Here is a 14397-nt window from a genome sequence, read left to right as displayed (position 1 = left end):
CCTCACTGCCAGCCGCCCCCACCATTCCTTGCCATGCCTTTCTCTGAGGGCAGACCCTGGCAAAATGTCCAGGCTGTTGGCAGAGAAAACACTTCCTGGTCGTTTTCCCCTCCTTTTTGCGCACCTCGCTGGAGTTTGAAACCCCGCGCGCGTGCGCCCCTCCAGTCTCCATTGGCTCCGCTGGCTGGGAAGGTTGCTCCGGCATTTCAGGAATGCGGTTGCCATGCCAACGCTCGGCTCTCCCTTCCCGCTTCTCCAGCGCGCGCGCTTCTTGGTGTACTCCAACAGCAAGCGCCATCTTAGTCAGCTGATCCATCGATTGCGGGCGGAGCGAGCGGGAAAGTTCGTCCTTTACCGAAGGGGCTAAGCCTTCCTCAAATAGCATCTGCACTGGTTGCGAACCCAGTTCCCACCCAAGTTTGTGGATAAGCATCGCAAATTGCGACCAGTACTCTCTAACTGATTGGCTCCCTTGTTTGCACGCCATCAGTTCCCTGCGCATCACGCTCTGCTCCACTTCACTTGAAAACATGTGATCCATCGCGCTAAAAATTTTCCTCAGGTCCTTTAAGGCAGCATTGTCTGAGGCCATTAAGGGTCTGACCCATTCCCTGGCACCGTCTTGAAGATGCCCTATCACATAGGCCACCCTCGCCCCATCGTCCACAAAGTCATCATACTGCAGGTCCAGTGCATACTGCACCTCCGTCTTAAATGCATTATAATCCCTGGGATTGCCCCCAAACTTATGCACCAGTCCCAGTACCTTCCTTGCAATGGGGGTGGGTTTCCCCTGTGCATCCTGAGACCGCCTTTCATCTAGCCGCGCCGCTAGTAGAGCCAGCTGCTGTTCCAAATCTCTGTTTCTCTCCTCCAGAGTTGGTCCTCCCCTGGCTCCCTCTCCGGCGCCTGCTCCTCCGGTCTGACTCATGATGCTTTGTGCACAAGCAACGTCAAGGACTGACGGATTGCTGTAATGTGGGGTTGGGGTTGCTTGTGTGTAACCCGCAAACTGCTGCAAGCTGAGTTGTTTGGTTAAAACTTTCCCCCCGGCTGGACAGCCTCCAGTCCGTGGCTGTCTCAATCGCTGGCAGAATCCGTCAGTGGGCGTTTCCTGAACTTTTTCCAGCATAAAAGTTCTTTGACACCAAGTCTCCGCCTAGCCTCCCTGCGCGGAAGCTTTCTGCGCAGAGTGGGCGTCCCAAGCGGAGGTTCTGTGCTCTCCCCGCTGGTCTCGCTAGAACAGTCTCGGAGCCCTCCCTCCGAAGCTCCCTCAGCCTCCCCTTTCTTCCTAGCGTCACGCCTATCTCCTTCCCCAGCGGAAGCTTCCCCTCTCCCCTTGCTGGTTCCCTCTCCAGCGTCATTGGGGAGCCTCAACACCACCCTTGGCTCTGATGGCAGTTCCCTGACAAAATGGTTCAAAAGACTTGTTTCCAAGTGCTTAAAAAAGTCCGCTTTGCTATCATTAGGTGCGTAGATTCCTAGTAACAAATATTTTTTGCCTTGTGCTGTAATTTCCACTGCTATGTGTCTTCCTTCCTCGTCTTTAAAAATCAGTTTTTGGTTCCATTTTTCTTTAATATAGAAAACCACTCCTCTTTTTTTCACTTTGTCTGAAGAAATAAATTCTTGTCCAAGTTTTTTATTTGATAAAATTTTTTTATATAGTCTTGTAATGTGTGTTTCCTGTAAACAAATTACATCCAAATTCTGTTTTTCCAACACATGATATACCTGTCTCCTTTTCTGAGGAGAATTTAGTCCATTGACATTCCAAGAATATACTCTCAGCGCCATTGTAATGGTTGTAAGGGGTTACTTGTGCGTAAGTTGCCTTCCGTTTTGGTTAGATTGCCTGGCCAACCATGCTTTGGCTGACAGCTCACACTCTGTGGCCGGTCAGTCACTTGCAGAATCCGTCAGTGGGCGTTTCTTGAACCTCTTCCAGCATAAGAGCTGTTTGACGCCAAGTCTCCTCCTACTCTCCCTGCGCGGAACTCGTCTGCGCAAGTAAGGGGAAGGCAGAGGCGTGTCCGCGCTCTCCCCACTGGTCTCGGGTGAAGGGTCTTGGAGACCTCTCTCCAAATCCTCCATTTCCCTCCCTTCCCTACTGGTGTTATGCTGAATACCTTCCCCCCTGCTGGTCCCCTCTCCTGCATCGCTGTGGAGCCTTGCCTCCGCCTCTCCGTCTGATGTCAGTTCCCTGGCATCCACCTCCCTCCCAGGACCCCCTCCACCCCCGGCCCGACCCTGTGACGTAACTTCGTCTCTCTCTTCGGTTGACGGTGCAGGGAATCCCCGGAAGGAGCTGCTATCATCCTCCGAGGACTCAAACCCCGCTTCCCACCCGCTCCGGTCTCTTTGCCCGGGGCGGGCTTCCCAGTCCGATTCCTCTTCTTCTGACCTTTCTCCTCCTTCCCCTCCGGAAGCAGGAAAACCCACAAAATCCTCTTGCTTGTCGGTGGTCCCAAATTGCTCCTCCCAGAATCTCTCTATGGGTTTGGGCTTCCTCGGATACCGTTCGTGGAACTCCTCCACCAGATCTCCATCCCCGATCTCCCCCGCGGGAACCCACGTGTTTTCTGACTCGGGCTCCCCTTCCCAAGCTACCAGATACTCCACCTGCCGCCCCCGCCACCGCGAATCTAGGATCTCCATCACCTGGTTGTGGTTTTCCCGCTCCTCTACTTGTGGGTGTGCAGGGCCTTCTCCTCCTTCCCCCCGGAACCTCTGCTCCCCCCTGTACGGTGAGATCAGTGACCTATGAAACACCAGGTGGATTTTCATGCTGTCTGGCAACTTGAGCCTGAATGCCACAGGGTTTACTTGCTGCGTTACCTCAAAGGGTCCTAGCCGTTTTGGCCGCAGTTTCTTGCACCCTCCCTTAAAGGGTAGCCCTTAGGTGGACAACCACACTCGGTCCCCCACCCTTATAGTCTCCCCTTCCCGGCGACGCTTGTCTGCTTGCCTCTTGTAGACTTCCTTGGCCCTTTCCAGGTTCATCTTAAGCTGCTGGTGCAGGGCCTCCATTTCTTCCACAAACTGTTCTGCCGCGGGTACGCTCCCCCCTTCCTCTCCCCTCCCAGGAAAGGCCCGGGGGTGACACCCATAATTAGCCATGAACGGGCTCATCCCCGTGGACACATGCTCAGCGTTATTGTATGCAAACTCAGCCAGTGCTAGTCTCTCTACCCAATTGTTCTGTCTCTCATTGACGTAGCAGCGTAGGTATTGCTGTAAGATACTGTTCGCTCTCTCTGCTTGCCCGTTGGTCTCCGGGTGTCTAGCCGTCGAGAATCCCACCTCTACCTGCAACAAGCTCATGAGCCTCCTCCAGAACCTCGAGGTAAATTGTTTCCTGCGGTCTGAGATAACCCTCGAAGGAGCTCCATGCAGCCTGAAGATGTGGTCCACAAACAACCTGGCTGTTTCCTCTGCTGTTACTGCATGTGAGCACGCTATAAAATGGCACATTTTGGTTAGCAGATCTACTACTACCATGACTGCTGTCTTCCCTCTAGACTTGGGCAAATCTGTCATAAAATCGATAGACACAACCTCCTAGGGTCTTCCCGGTGTGGGTAAAGGTTCCAGCAACCCTGCCGGGGCAGCACCCTCCCCCTTAGCCCGTTGGCAGCGGTCACACCCCCATACATACTCTTGTACATCTTCCCTCACCCTTGGCCACCAGAACTGCCTGGTAACCAGTAACATGGTTTTGTGTTGCCCAAAATGCCCTGCTGTTGGATTGTCGTGAAGCTGTTTAAGCACCCTTTCCCGCAAGGCCTCCCCTGGTACATACATTGCTCCCTTGTAGTACAACAGTCCTTCCCTTTCCTCAAAGCCTCCCTGGTCTCCCCTCGCTTCCCTGAGTTCCCTGATCCTGGTTTGGGCAAATTCGTCCTGGCGAATCAGCTCGGTTAGTTCTCTTCTCCCAACCAACGCCCCCCCCCCACACCCATCGTTCCTCTGGGAACACGTGTCTCACTTCCGGCGGTCCTTCTCCTTCCGTGTACTCCGGCTTCCTGGACAGCGCATCTGCCCTCACGTTCTCTTTTCCCGGTACGTACTGGATCTCAACGAAGAACTTGGAGAACTCCTGTGCCCATCGAATCTGTCTCTGGTTGAGAACTCGAGCCGTTCTCCAATATTCCAAGTTCTTGTGATCCGTGCACACCTGAATCTTGTGCTGGGCCCCTATTAGTAGATGTCTGCACTGCCAAAAGGCTGTGTAAATTGCCAGCAGTTCGCGATCATACACCGTGTAGTTTTGTTCCGACTTGCTCAGCTTCCGTGAGAAGAAGGCGCACGGTCTCCAGGTGTGTTGGCTCCCCCCCGGCTGCAGCAATACCGCTCCCACGGCCCTGTCTGACGCGTCTGTCTCCAGCCTCATCGGCTTCTGCAGATCCACGTGCAGGAGCTGTTCCTCCGACGCGAACACCTTCTTTAGTCTTTCGAAGGATTGTTGGGCACTTTCGGTCCAAACGAACTTCTTTTTGCTACTGAGACAATCCGTGATGGGTGCGGTCAAGTGGGCGAAGTTCTTGATCAACTTCCGGTAGAAGTTGCTGAACCCGAGGAACCTCTGCACATCCTTCCGGTTCTTGGGGGTCTTCCATTCCAGCACTGCCTGCACCTTGCTGGGGTCCATGGCTAAGCCCCTGTCCGACAACTTGTATCCCAGAAATTCCACTTCTCTGGCGTGAAATTGGCACTTCTCCAGCTTGACCCATAACTGATGTTTCTGGAGTCTCTTTAGCACTTCCCTGACGTCCTGGACATGCTGTTTCTCATTGTCCGAATAGATCAGGACGTCATCCAGAAATGCTACGCAGTTCTTGTACAGCAGGGGGCCCAGCACATGGTGCATGAAGCTTTGAAAACAGGCTGAGCCTGATTGTAATCCAAATGGCATGACCAGGTACTCAAAGGCCCCTAGGGGGGTGAACATGGTGGTTTTTCATTCGTCCCCCTCACTCATCCTAATCAAATTGTATGCTTCCCTGAGGTCCAGCTTGGTAAAGATCTTCCCCTTCCTTACCCGTGTTAGAATGTCATCAATTCTGGGCATTGGGAAGGTCACGGGTTCCGATACGAGGTTCAACCTTCTATAGTCCACGACCAGCCTGGGCTGATCCGTGTTTTTTTTTGTCCACAAAGAACACAGGGCTGCCCCCCACTGCCTTAGATTCCCTTATGAAACCCCTCTTTAGGTTCTTGTCAATAAAGTTCCGCAACTCCTGCATCTCCCGATCCGACATGGCATACAGCTTACCCACTGGCAGCTGCGCCCCAGGGAGTAGGTTGATTTGGCAGTCAAAGGTCCTATGTGGTGGCAGCCTGTCCGCCTCCCTCTCGCTGAAGACCTCCTGCAGGTCAGCGTACTGTGGCGGCACCTCTCCTCTCGGCTTCAGTGCCGTTCCTGCCACTCTGGCCAACCTCAACCTAGGCCTTCCCCCCCCTAGACAGTGCTCCAAACAGTGAGCTGACCCAAAGGTGACTGTCCGTTGATGCCAAGCCACCACTGGATCATGTAGCGCTAGCCAGCTCATACCTAATATTATTGGGGGCCCTGCTAGTGTGGCCACGTGAAAGGCAATGGTTTCTGTATGTCTGGAAACCCTCATCCTCATTGGTGGGGTTTGATGTGTCACCTCCCCTCCCAGCAGCTCCCTGCCATCTATCGTGGTGACCTGGAGGGGAAAATCAAGTGGCAGCAGGTGGAGTTGGTGCTCTAGTGCGAACTCCTTGCTGAAAAAATTGCAGGAGCTGCCTGAATCCAGCATCCCCTTCACCTTGACTGGGTGTCCATTTGGGAGTTCTAGCACCACCTCTATGGCTATTGATGCCTTGGGTGGGTCTGGTTGGGGCACTTCCATTAGTTGCTCGCCTGGCTGCTGTGCCCCCCTGTGGGCAGCCAAGCATTGGCGTTTCCCTGCACCTTGTCCTCCGCCCCCTCCTCCTCACTACCAGCGGCTCCCACCATCCCTTGCCAAGCCTTTCTCTGTGGACAGGCCCTGGCAAAGTGTCCTGGCCGTTGGCAGAGAAAACACTTCTTGGTGCTTTTGCCATCCTTTCCCTCCCTCTTGCGTCCTTCGCCGGCGTTTGAAACCTCACGCGCGTGCGCGCCATTGATTTCCATTGGCTCAACGGACCCTGAAGGCTGCTTTGGCATCTCAGGAATGCGGTAGTCAGGGCAACGCTCTCCTCTCCCTTCCCGCCTTTCCAAAGCGCGCGCTTCCTGCCGGGCTCCTATCGCAAGCACAGCTTTGGTCAATTCTTCCATAGATTGCGGGCGGGGCGCGCGGGAGAGCTCGTCCTTCACGGTTGGGGACAACCCCTCCTCAAACAGCATCTGAATAGGTGGGTCATCCAGGTCCCATTCCAACCGGTGTATTAACATCGCAAAACGGGACCAATAGTCTCTAACGGAAAGGTCCCCCTGCTTGCATCTCATCAGCTCCCCCTGGGTCACACTCTGCTGAATTTGACTTGAATACATCGCGTCCATCACCTGGAAGAACTTCCAAACGTCCCTCATGGCAGCATTCTGCGTGGCCATTAGGGGTCTGACCCACTCACGCGCCCCATCCTGAAGGTGCCCTACGATGTATGCCACCCTCTCTGCATCGTCAGCAAAGTCATCGTGCTGCAGTTCCAAAGCGTACTCTATTTCTGTTCGGAACGCGTTATAGTCCTGGGGCTTCCCCCCAAACTTGTGTACCAGTCCCGGCACTTTCCTCACCACGGGGGTGGGTCTAACCTTCGCATCCTGAGTTCGCCTTTCATCCAGCCACGCTGTCAGCAGAGCTACATGCTGTTCCAGGTCCCGGTTCCTCTCCACCAGATCCTGCACACTCGCAGCTTGCCCCGCTGCACCGGCACCTCCAGTCTGGCTCATGGTTCCCTCCCTGTGCACAAGTAACTTCAGTGACTGACGGATTGCTGTAATGGTTGTAAGGGGTTACTTGTGCGTAAGTTGCCTTCCGTTTTGGTTAGATTGCCTGGCCAACCATGCTTTGGCTGACAGCTCACACTCCGTGGCCGGTCAGTCACTTGCAGAATCCGTCAGTGGGCGTTTCTTGAACCTCTTCCAGCATAAGAGCTGTTTGACGCCAAGTCTCCTCCTACTCTCCCTGCGCGGAACTCGTCTGCGCAAGTAAGGGGAAGGCAGAGGTGTGTCCACGCTCTCCCCACTGGTCTCGGGTGAAGGGTCTTGGAGACCTCTCTCCAAATCCTCCATTTCCCTCCCTTCCCTACCGGTGTTACGCTGAATACCTTCCCCCCTGCTGGTCCCCTCTCCTGCATCGCTGTGGAGCCTTGCCTCCGCCTCTCCGTCTGATGTCAGTTCCCTGACAGCCATGATGTTAGATTAAGGGTTCGCCGCTCCTGCCCCTGGCAGCTGCGGGCTTTCCAGTCCAAGTTCCACCGCATACTTTTGCAGAAATCTGTCTCTCTCTCCCACAGTCTTAATTCTTTGCTTTCTTCCTTCAGATTTAAAGGATAGGCCCTTGGGGAATTCCCACCTGAAAAAAATGTTTTTCCTCCTCAAAATGTTTGCCAATTCTGTAAAATTGGATCTCAAATTCAAGAAATGTCTAGGAATCTCCTTGAAGAGCACAATGGATTTGTCCTGTATTTTTAAACCTTTTTTATAATGCAATCCCAAAATAGTATCTCTTTGTTCCTTGGTCTTAAAGACAGTCATAGGTTATTTTTGTATCCTTTTTGGGCCCAAATCTGTAAGCTTTTTCTATCCACAACTCAACTTCTTCCTTTTTCAAATCCCACCATGCCACAAAATAGTCCGTCAAACACTCCTTGAGTTTCTCTTCATCCAGTTGAGGGAACCCTCTCAATCTCAAATGAGATTCCCTTTCCTTCATTTGAAGAAATGCAATCAAATTGGTATTTTTCATATTGTAATCTTTCCAAATCCGGCACTCTAACTGTCTCTAGCTGTGCCAACCTTGTCTCATGTGTTGTAATCTCAGTCTTAACCTCTTTCAGTTCAGTACTCAAAACTTCAGTCTTTTTATCCAATCTTTCTATACCCTCTGTGTTACGATTTGTATTGTCTCTAATTTCATTCAGCAATACCATTACATATTCCTCAAAGGCTGGATTTTTGGAGCCACGTCTTCTGGTTCCCTTCTCAAGTTTGTCAGCACACATAATGGCTCAGGAATTTCAAGGTCAGTCCCACAGCTTAGTGGAGTGAGAGAGAAAAACAGGTTCCCACCACCAGTCCCACAGGTGCCAGCCCAGGCAGTCAGCAGCCCCCTGTTCCTTGTTATTAAAGGCAGGCTGAGAATAAAAAGAAATTTTTCAAATCCCTTTTAAAGTTAACAGACAGTCCTCGAGGTAGAAGACACTTTTGGCTACTTTAAAATGTGTCCAGACAGCCACAGGATACAAAGTAACAGAGTCAATGGAAACGAAGATCAAATGTTTCCTCTTCCATTGTGATGTCACATTGGAGTCTAGCCTTTCCCTCCCGGGAGGTCCGCAGCAGAATGAAGGAGCCTCTTTACTTAGAATCACAGTCCCGCAGGGTTTTTAACAAAATAAATATCCCCCCCTTCCCCCTGCAGAAGGAGGGCATAAGTTTAACTTGCAAACTTTCAAGAGCCTTTTTACGCTTGAGGTTTCGGTCCTCGCTTACCGACTCCACTTTCTTTCAACAAAAGGGACCGACCTCCGTTTTTGAATCCCTTCCCCCCCCCCCCATCTTGGTCAAATTAAGACTTTGTTCTTTACTTACAGTTCCAAATTTTTAAATCCTTTTTTTGAAGGAATTGGCCGCTCACGATTGCCAGACTCGAAGCTTCTTGCAGTGAAGGAAGCAGTCATTTCCGCTGTGCCGCATCTCCAACCCCACTCACTCTCGGGGCTCTTGCGATCTTACCGGGGAGTGGGGGAGTCACCAAAGTGCACCCACCGGATCACCAGGTCCTCAGAATGCCCGATCTGAGGTTTTTCCAGGGGACCGCAATGCTCTTGCGGTCTCCCCCTGCTTCACAGCACTGGGGCTCTTTCAGCCAAAAGAGCTCCTGTCTGCCATTACCGGGCGACCAACCAGAAGTCTCCCTTGTGCGGACTTCTTAGTGCGAAAGGCACTGGAGGGTTGGCGCAGGCTACAGCCTCCCAGCAGCGATGGTAGAAGGCCCATAACTTATGACATTCTATGCCAAATTCATAAAAAATTAAGAAGTATCTGTTGGTCCAAGTATGAGGCCCATTTATTTTCTGCAGCATACTCCATTGCCTTCTTTGGTGCTTTGAGCATTGGCGAAGTGGTTTGCGAGGGCCAGCCGGATTCTGCTGCACGGGGAATTCTATTAAAGGACCTGACCTTATCTAGTTCAGATTTAGTCCTGCATGTTTGACGTTCAAAAACCGATCAACAGGGGAAAGGGATCCTTATTCGGCTTCAAGCAACACATAAAAGGAGGCCATGCCCAGTAAAAGACACTAGGCGCTTTTTGTATTTGAGACCAAACAATGCTGGCCCATTCCTCATACACTCAGATGGCTCCTGCCTTGTAAGGCATCAGTTCACATGTGTTATGCGTAAGGCGATTGCTGCTTGCAGTCTCCCCCCAGCTGAATTTGTGGTTCACTCCTTTCATATTGGGGCTGCCACTACAGCAGTGCATTTGGAACTCTCAGCTGAAAGAATAAAGGACTTGGGACGATGGAAGTCGGATGCATTTAAGGGGTATATTCGTAAGACCTTATGACTGATTGTTTCATACCTGACCTGGGTTTGTTGCTTTCTTTTCCTTTCAGGAGACGCTGTTGTGCGCATTTGGATTATAGGCCACAGCATTGTCCACTGGACTAGAAACTGTGCCATCAACTGTGGCCTGGGGTGCAGGCTGGATCTACCACCAAAAGTTAAAGTTTCCTGGATCTCACCGAGGGGGATGCGCTGGGCGGAATTTATGCCAGCTGTGAAAGCCAGAGCCGCTTTGGAAGGCCCGTCGGATGCGGTGGTCATTCAGTTGGGAGAAAATGATTTGGCCTATCGGAAAGGCGTGGACTTGATGTGGAACATTTACAGCGACTTTGATGATTTGATTGCCTCATTTCCAAATTTAACCCTAATTTGGTCATCGCTGCTGGAGAGGCGTGTTTGGAGGGACTATCGGTGCCCTATTGCAATAAACAAAACCAGAAAGATTTTGGAACCTTCAGTGGCGTGTAGGGTGGCAGCACTGTGGGGTCGGGTCATTGACCACCCCAATATCCAGTTCAACAAGGTGACCCTCTATCGAGAGGATGGCGTGCATCTTTCTGATGCGGGAAATGATGTTTGGTTGGCTGACATATCTTCTGGGATTAGGGATTGGTTGCAGGTCTGAGGGTATTGTCGGTGAGCTTTTGCTCGAGTGACGGTTAAGCATTGGCATTGGTATTGTTATGTAGATGGAAGGGGGAAAGGAAGCGCCGTCACCTCCCCCGCATATTGAAGGGTAGTCCGATAAAGGATTCCGGGGGGCGTTTTGCTGATTAATCCTGCCGTCCAGTCAGCGCTCCCCTGCGTAGCTCTGCTGGGGCTGACCTGGGCAGAAAATACAGAGTCGCAGCGGTCCTGCCATCCATGTGAGATAGAGGGATAAATCAGTCCAGAGACAGTTCGTTGCTATCTCTAAAAACGTTTATTTACAAGCCATAAATCCATCAGAAACCTCCGGTATTTCTCCGGTGCTAAAAAGCACACACAGTCTCTCTGCAGCATCTCTCAGTCTAAAGTGAAACCAACTCTCACAGACAAAGACGGACAAAGCGTCTGACGTATGGCCCTGCGTCAGGCCCCTCCCTCCCCAGATACAGGACACCAAGGAGTTTTAACCCTGTAAACTCCAAACTCCACAGGCGTGGCCCTGTCCGAAGCCTATGGAAGTGAGGGCCTAAGGCACGCCCCTGAGCAGTGACCCTGCGGGAGTTCCTAGTTGATGTGCATCAGCAGGACTCCCCCTACTAGTGGTTAACCCTTCCCGGACTTCAAGTGAACAGGCTGAAGCCGGATAGTCGGTTAGGACCAATGCCTAAGCCAATACCGCTCATCACCTGTAACCAATAAAGTTGTGGCCATATTTAGCCCATTAACCTTAAATAACTGTGTCATGTGTCTTTATTTCCACTGGGGGGAGGCAGGAACTCGCCACGCAAGTGAGGTTACAGAGAACCAGACACAGGGCCTTCTTGGTAGTGGCGCCCACCCTGTGGAATGCCTTCCCATCAGATGTTAAGGAAATAAGCAGCTAACTTATTTTTAAAAGACATCTGAAGGCAGCCCTGTTTAGGGAAGTTTTTAATATTTAATGCTGTAGTGTTTGAGAGCCACCCAGAATGGCTGGGGAAACTCAGCCAGATGAGCGGGGTATAAGTAAATTATTATTATTATTATTACAGGACTCCCAGTATATTTCACTGGCGTCGAGGGTGGGATCCTGCTGAGGTGTCTGCCACACACTGCACACAGCCGCCACTGGTAACACAGCATCGCACCGCACATCCAGGCTACAGTTTCAGGACCCAAGTGTAGCACCCTGCTTGTGGTTAACGCTTAGCTGGAATGAAATATTCAACGCAGCAATAGAGAAATTTAAATAATAATTTATTTGTCAGACAAATAAATGAGAGGCACAGTGGTATATGGTTACCAAGCTCTGGCCTGGCCTCCTGCCATTATGGCCAGCACTTATATTTCCTTAACCCAGCCCCCTTACTCCTCCTTTGGCTGCCTCTGTCCAATCAGCCTGGTTGAAATTCCTATTGGCTGTTTGCTAGAACCAATCACAAAAGATACACCCATTTCCCATTGCCTTTTATGGGAAATAAAAGCTATATTTATAATTGGCAAACAAGTAGCCATTAACCTCTACAAGGCACCTTAATTACCAAATCACCTTTGCCCCCTTAATTCTAAAATAGAGCAGATGGCTAAAACAGATGGTGGCTAATTTTATTTTAAAACAGGTGTCAGAGATCTTTGTATGCATCATCAATGAAAGATCTCCTTCTTTGGAGGTTCCTTTAAACAAAAGCCCAGACAACCATATGTCAGGAGTGTTCTGATAGCGTTTCCTGCCTGACAGGGGGGCTGGGCTGATGGCTGACTTAATTTCAGGATAGTTACAACTCTTACAACTATATGAAATAAGAATCCAACATTTCTTAAATCCTTTGCATAATTACATTTAAGCCAATATATTTAATACATAACATATATAGTTTTTTTTTATAAGCAAAGACGTTTTCAAAGTAAGAAAAAACTTAAAAACACTTTCTTCAGAGAGAAGCCCCCCTTTCCCTATGTGGCTCAAGTCTCTAACGGGAGGCACAATAATTCTTACTATTTACCAACTTAATTGTAGCTTAATTGTACTCTGCAACATGCAAGGTCAGCGACCTCGCTCTCAGCCTTTTATGACTGCAATAAACCAGAGGGGCCCTCTGCCCAAGAGTTTGCCAGCTGCCTGCTGGTTTCCTGCCGAAAGAAGCATTTGTGAATTTGAGCTCATTTCTAGAATACAGAAATCTGATAAAAATATAAGCCTTGATTAAAAATGCAGGCTATTATTAGATGCCTCATTCCCCCCTTTCAAGCTCAAGGACCTTCCCAAGTGTCCTTGATAGCTTGACCTTCATCATATTCCTGAGGTAAAGCTCTGTATAGGGCCATGATATGAGTTAGAGTTTCATTTGAAATCATCTTGCTAATTGTACTTCTAAAACATGAAATGATACATGGCACCATACATAAAACCATTACTACTACCGTCAAGAAAAACAAGCAAGACAATAGTATCCCTTTGAGTCCTGCGACATTAGGTAACCAATTGGTGAGCCATCCCATATCCCATCCTTCCCATGTTTGTACTGGGACCTGTGCTATACTCTCCATCTTTGTGGCCAACACACGAATTGCCTCACCATTATCAGAAATGTTAAAGCAACAGGCATTCCCTGTCAAGTTCAAGACTCCACATAGGCCTCCCTGCCTGGCAAGTACATAATCCACTCCCATTTTCAGCTGCAAAATGGCGGCTCTACTTTCATCCAACTGTTGTGCAATAAGTCTCAAACTCTGGGCCGTTGCATTGGTTACAAGTTCCACTACTGCTTGCAATCGAATTATTCTGTTTAGATTATAAATAGGATCCCGTGCCCCTTGTATGAGCTCATCAGGATTCCAGGAGGCAGGATCATAATAGGCTATAATGCGCTCTGGTGGCCAATCATCAGTATCGCTCCAACTTTGGGTACTTCCTCCTGCTATATGAGAAATATCAGCATTTCTTCGTGTACGCTTAGCCGAACTAGTGGGCATAATCCACACTGGTGGTAATACCCATCCCAAGAAACAAGTCCCACTCCATTTGGAAGGGAGTTTCTTGTATGCCCATTCTCCACATATCCACCACAACCATCTGAGGTCTGAGGTTTTTGGTATGTGGAGTGCATAAGGCGAAATATCAAAAGGGGTACAGAGTTCACAGTGCAGTATGTTAGATTGCCTTTTGCTGTCACAGTTATGTTCCACACCATTTTCCATGCATGAATAAAAGGAGGTGCACAGGGCAAGGTATTCCGAGTTCGATAGGTAGTACCGTTTGCCCAGGTTTGACTATTCTTAATATAATCCCAAGTATAGTGGCAATGAGAAGAGCCTACCATGGTAGAATCAGCTGCATCTGATGATTTATGTACACAGAATTCCCCTTGCACAGGTATAACTCATATTGGTTTAGTTGAGTTCCATCCGGGGAAATTCTGTACTTCTGTTTGGTGTGGCATATCACTTACCATACCAATGGCATTTAATGGTATCGGTAATAAGGGCATACCTCCCTCTGAATCATCTGGCCCAAGAGAGCAAACAAGACAATTGGTTCTATTTGTAACATTGGCTACCATCTCAGCTAAGCCTACCCACATATTGTGGTCATGGCGGAATCCATATTTAGCAAATTTGGTCAGATTCAAGGACCCTTCCCCTTCCCAAGGGATCAGGATTAATAATAAAATCATGTTGATGTCTAGTATATGCATTCCTTCCACAAAAGATTACCTTATTGTGATAGCAAATAAATATTAGCCCCAATATAATTCCCCCAGTGACAGAAATGGGGAACCACCAAGACCAAAACATATATCCCGAGGATCCCCAATGAGTAATATCCCTTATAATTGTTATACAATTGATTGACTGCCCCCCCCTTGTGTAAGAGAACCTTCCCGTTTACAATCGCTGGTTCAGACGTTCCTCAAGCTTCAGGCGTGCGCAGGTCAGCCAGCTTCCAGGTCTAATGTTGCCCGTGACCTAGCCCGTTCCCGGTAGGGCTAGATACAGGGGTTTTTGGAGAGAGTCAGTTTTAAAGGATT

The sequence above is a fragment of the Podarcis erhardii genome (assembly GCF_964252035.2).
Source record: "Podarcis erhardii genome assembly, chromosome: W".
NCBI classification, from domain to species: Eukaryota; Metazoa; Chordata; class Lepidosauria; order Squamata; family Lacertidae; genus Podarcis; species Podarcis erhardii.
Note: the sequence above shows the minus strand (reverse complement) of the source record.